The sequence below is a fragment of the Penicillium chrysogenum genome (assembly GCF_028827035.1).
Source record: "Penicillium chrysogenum strain IBT 35668 chromosome Unknown utg000002l_segment0_segment0, whole genome shotgun sequence".
In the NCBI taxonomy this organism is placed as follows: domain Eukaryota; kingdom Fungi; phylum Ascomycota; class Eurotiomycetes; order Eurotiales; family Aspergillaceae; genus Penicillium; species Penicillium chrysogenum.
This window is the reverse complement of record NW_026622750.1, coordinates 5,062,299-5,068,298: the sequence shown is the minus strand read 5'-3', so window position 1 is coordinate 5,068,298 and position 6,000 is coordinate 5,062,299.

Genomic DNA, 6,000 nt, shown 5'->3' with positions numbered 1-6,000 from the left:
ATTTATTACGATTAATCGACTTCTTTTTTACCTTATCGAATATCTAATATTTTAATAGATAATATTATAAGTATATTCGGCCCTAAGCCTTCTATTTATCCTTTCTACTAATATAGTTCGGCGTCGACTATCTACTTATATAAAAGAATATTAATACTCTATACTTAAACTACTTCTAGTAGATATAAAAATTTTAATTATATTAGATTATTAGACTTTACTATTCGGATAAATATTTATAGCTATTACTAGCTATTTTATTAATATTAATTAGTCCTACTAGGAGGTACTTCTTAGGTTTAAACCCCTTAAAGATACTTATACTAGTGCTAATCTAAGTAGTATCTTTTTAGAGATACTTACTAGTTATAATATCTAGGATTATATATTTAGGTTAACTATAGATAATATATCGAATAATAAGACCTTTATTAACTCGCTATAATAGGTATTATTAAGCGATATTTATATTATCCGAATGCCCTATCTTATATATATTATCTAATTAAGTCTAAACTAACTTTTTAATCGCTTCAAAGTAGTCCCTTAGAATAATATAACTAAGACTAAATAGTCTAATCGCTAATTAATACTTACGAAAGTAAATATCTAAAGTAAAAATTATAGTATATCTTATACTTTAAATAAGGTATAGTATCTTACTATTTATATCCGGGCTAGTCTCTAATATCGCGAAGCTTTTATTAGTCTTTAACTCTTAAAGTAGGTATTTATACTACTTTAGGATATAAAGACTAGATAGAACTTAACGTTTCTTATACTTCGCTAGGTAAAAAGGTTCTATAATTTCCTTAGTATATTCTATACAGACTATAACTATAAAGAGATAGTACTTAATAATAATAAATAGCGTTAGATCGATTATCTTCTTTATCTTATAAAGCTATTCTATAAATATACTCTTACGCTTTTAAAGACTCGAGATATAACTATATATCTAGTATTCTAGATCTATAATATATTATTTAAGTATTTTAAAAAGTCTATTAAATAGCTTTAATAAAAGCGTATCCTATAGAAATAATAGATACTTTCCTCCTTTAAGGCTAGCCGATTAAAGCTTAATAAGTACTATTTATAGATAGATTATAATTATAATTACCTTTATACGATTAGTACTATACTAGCGCTAGATAATAGGTTCTAATTCTTTCTCTCCGATAATTAGATAAAGGAATAGCGTAATAAATATTAAGCCTTATTCTAAGATACTCTTTTATCTTACTAAAAGCGTTATACTACTAGTTAAGGCCTACTGGTCTCCTCTTTTAGATTAAGGCTAAATATAGCTCTTTATAATCTACTTTATCTAAAGAAATCTAAAGCGAAGCTAGTTAGTAATAAGATAATCTAGTATTTTAATAGTAGTAAGTTATACTCTTTTTCTAATCTTATTTCGATAAATATTTATTACTAATTCTATATAGATATTATTAATTCTAAGCCGCTACCCTTTTAGTAAGAGAACTATAGTCGCTTTCCTATAATTAGTTCGCTTATATAGGATATTCTTATAATTCTAGTAACTAGTGTAAGTATAGAACGATTATTTAATACTACTCGCGATATTTATTATTATCGCTATAGTTATATAAAGTCTAAGACTATTAAAGAGTTAATACTATTCCTTTATTTTTTAAGATTTAACCTTAAATTATATAAGGTAAAAAAGCTTAAATAATTCTTCTCTTTAAATAAGATCGAAGTATTAAAAGAGGAAAAGGACGAGAAGCTTAATAATATTAAATTTAAATAGATTAGTGATATAGAAGAATAGCCTAAAAGCTTTCGGGGGTTTAATTAATATTAATAGTAATAATACTAGCGATAATAATACTAGCGATCCTCTATTACTAATTTATAGTACTTAGCTATATATATTAGGGAGGAAAAGGAAGTATATAGAGGATAATATATATTAGTCTTATTAGTTTATACTAGATTTAATTATAATATATTAATATATATATAAATAAATTAACGATTTATTAAATTTAAAGTAAACGATATAATCGAAATACTTAAAATTACTAGGAATTCCTATATTATTTATATAGTTATAAGAAATTAGTATATTTACACTATTTAGTCGTAGGGGGGGGCTTAGGCCCCCCCCCTTCGAGCTATAGGCCTAAGCCTAAAGCCCGAAACTCGCTATAGGCTTTGACCTTAGGCTCGAAACCCGACCCTTTTAAGGGCCGGGTCGGGTCGGGTTTCGGGCTTTTCGAGCTTTGCGGAAGTCTGAGATTCGGAAAGGATCGCATGGTTTGTATTGAGTTGGCTTTGCCAACGACTAAGTACTGCGGAATACGGTAACGATAGTGTATATAAGTGCAGAAACGGATCCATATAGATCCGGCCACTAAGGTATAAGATATGTTTATATAAGGAAATGGGCTTCTGGGATCACATCCTCCCCCACCGAATGGGAAAAAGGTCCTCCGTTTCCCGAAGGTCACGTGAGTGAGTTTAAAAACTCCCCTAAGATCCTAGAAAGACACTATTAATAAGCGTGCGTATAAAATCAGATCCGTTAAAGATAGTATAGGTATATAGGGGTATAAATAAAGGAAATATCTTAGTAAGTCTCTAAGAATAGTATTAATAAAGGTCTTTAAGCCTTTATAAGACTTAGGGTCTCTAATAGGGGCCTAAAATAGGTGGCGAGGGTGTAAAATTAGCTTATTAGCGGTTGTTAAAGGGAGATCTAAGAGGCGTTTAGATAAAGGACGGCGCTTTTAAGGTGTAGACTCTACCTATTAGTGTCTGTAGATTGCCTAAAGGACTCTCACTTCCGACTTTATAAATAAGAGGACCCTCCCACTTCGAGATAGTGTAGTATTTCCTATATAGCTTCACTTCTACTCTCTTCCCTTCTTTACTACCCTACTTTTACCCCTTTTTATCCCTCTTTCTTATTAATTTTTATCGATTCTTACCTATATAAACGCTTTTATATCGAAGATACTTCGTCGAAGTCCTTATAAGCGCCCTAGCGAGTCCTTAGGGACTACTAGGAGTTTTACTACTACCGCGCGGGATTCTATTAAGCCTGCAGATACTAAGCCTAGATATATATCACTTATTTTTCGTAAGTACTACGACGCGGAGCCGGGACCCTAGGACGTAGAGCTAACTAAGGCCGCGCGTATCGAGCGGTAGGCGAGAGAGTTATATATAACCCTAGGGAACACTAAGGTAACTAGGTCCGGTAAGGTCGATATTAGTAAGGTAAGCCTCGTTCTCGTAAACCTCCTAGAGGAAGGGCACCGAGGCGACGACTTCTATTAAGCTAGTTAGATAGCCGCCCGGAAGTAATTAGGCGTTTTCGATAAGTTTCCCCCTCCTTTAAGCTCTCCTAAAGCTCTCGGAGGTATAGGCGGCGATAGTGATAGTGATAGTGATAGTGATAGTGATAGTAATAGTGGCGCGGCCGGTGGTAATAGCGGTATAGCTAGCGGTAATAGTGGTATAGGAGGTGATAACGGTAGCGTAGGAGTGGGTGCGGTTACGGCCGGACCCGCGGGTATAGGTAGAGGTGCTAGAGGTATAGTTACTACTCCGGTTATTACTAACTATAGCGGCGATAGGAGTTAGTTATATATTCTACTTCCTATCCCGGCCGCTATTATTCGTTTATAGGCCTAAACCGACGCTAGTAAGTTTTCCCTACTCTAACTATACCCGTTTAGAGGCTAACTACTTCGTTCTAGGTAAAGGAGTGGACGCTACTAGGATACCTCTCTTTATACTTCTCTCGAAGAGTTCGTAGGACTAATTATAGTACTATATAGACCCTAAGCGTACTAGAGTTAATTAGCGCGCTACTAAAGACTATATAGTATCCTCGGTTATAAACGTATATATAGCCTTAGGCTAAATAATTAGCTATAAAGCCCCTCTAGGTAAAGCTTACGCGTCTTATAAGAAAGGTAACGGTCCGTTTTCCTCCTACCGGATCGTTTTCCTCGCCGGGTTAGGTTTCTAGTGGTTGTTATCGTATACTTACTACTAATAGTCTAGTGCGGCTAATAAATATACCCTTTATAAGTACCTTTTCGGATAGTTTTATCTTCGCTTCTTTTCTAATATCTTCTAGGCCCGATCGGCGATCTTACTAATAATCCCGATAATAACTATAAGACTCTATTCTAGATATATAACCTCGTTCGCCGCTTTTAGCCTAATAGTATCTTACTTAAGGCCCCGAATATACTCGTTTATACCGATAGACCTCTTTATACGGATAAGAAGAAGGCTAGTAAGGAGAAGGGACGAGCTATTAGTCCTAGTAAGGTTCCTATTAATCCTATTACTATACCTCCCGCTAAGGATAAGGGTAAGGGTAAAGCTATCCCGGCTTCCGCTAGTCTAGCTAAAGCCGGTAGTACTATTACCACTCCCTCTAAGTCTATAAAGAAACGTATAGCTAGTAACGCCCCTAGCGGTAAGGATAAGGGTAGTTAGAAAAAAAAGTATACTAAGGATATATCTAATCCTCTTAATACTATATACGCTACGCCCTACTTTAGTCTAGCTTTTGATAGCGTGATATACGCGACTCCCTTAGACTAGTCTAATATCTACCGGGCGGAGGATAAGCTATAGTTCTATAACGTTTATAAACGTCTCTAGGAAGTATATAAGCGCGTCTAGTATAATTATACCGCTATATAGGATCTAGGGCTTAAGAAGGGTTAGCTAAAGGAGGGTGATATCACTAAGGCGGAAGGTGATAGGTCCGAGGACGGTAGTTCGGACTCCGGTGATATTCTAAACTATTAAGGATAAGGTAGACGGTTCTTTATAGTTAGTTTTCGGGCCTTATACCCTCTTTTCTACTTATATTAGTTCTTGTTAAGGTCTTATACCTCTATTTATACGTTTAAGCGTACGTTTCGAGGCCTTATACCTCCGTTTATATAGTAACGCGATTCGTTTTTCTTCGAGTCTAGTCCTCTATAGGCGACTCCTTCGGTATTATTACCGGAAATATAATAAATCTTCTAATACCTAGCTTCTTATAGCCGTAAGCTTTTAGATTTCTCTAGATAGGGGTAGAATAATAACTATAAAGGGGTATAAGGTTCGGCTCGAGCCTTATTTAGGCTTATAATAAGCGTCCTTAGCTGATTTATACCTATCGGATTTATCTTATTTAAAATCCTTAGATTCGTAGTCGTTTACTTCCGAGTCCTACTCGTTAGTATCTAGCGGGCCCTACTCTAGTGCTTTATCGATAGTTTTCTTCTATCTCTTACGCGCGGCTACTCGTGTCTTTATAATAATACGTTTAGCTATAACTTCCTCTCTTAGGAATTCTATACGGGCTCCTAAGCGCCTAAATTCCTACTATTCCTCTCTTATAAATATAGAGAGATCTATATAAGTTAGCGGAGGGGGTTCTACCTTATCGAGGATTTTATAGAGTTCCTCCGGGCGGCCGATATTTTAGCCGGCTTATTATAGAGCCGACCGGCCGGCCGGCGATACCTATAGGCTAGGATTATCGCCGACGTTTACGTCCGTTAGTCTCGTACCGTTAATAAGGTTTCGGAGAATATATCCGTTTAGTTCGGCGAGGGCGTAAGTCCCTAATAGATAGGCTTATATAACCTTATATAGCCCGAACTATATACTCTCGAACTTCTATTTTACTTTATTCCTTACTAAGACCTAATCGTCGATCTTAAAGCTAGTCTTAGTGACTATAGAGTCCCGGATCTTTTATTTCCGGATAGTATAGACGAGTAAGAGCTCGTTTACCTTAGAGCGGGTATCTATAAGTTATTAGATTTATTCGTCTTAGTTAGTTCCTTCCTAGGCGTTAGATTATTCACCTCCGTTAGCGACGATATAGGGGTGTATACTATAGACTAGGAAGTAGGGACTCTTTCTTATAATAGCGTATTCCTAAATATAGGCGGCGAATAGCGCTTTTATAAGGTATTCGTCCTAGAGTCTCGTAGGCTTACCTAT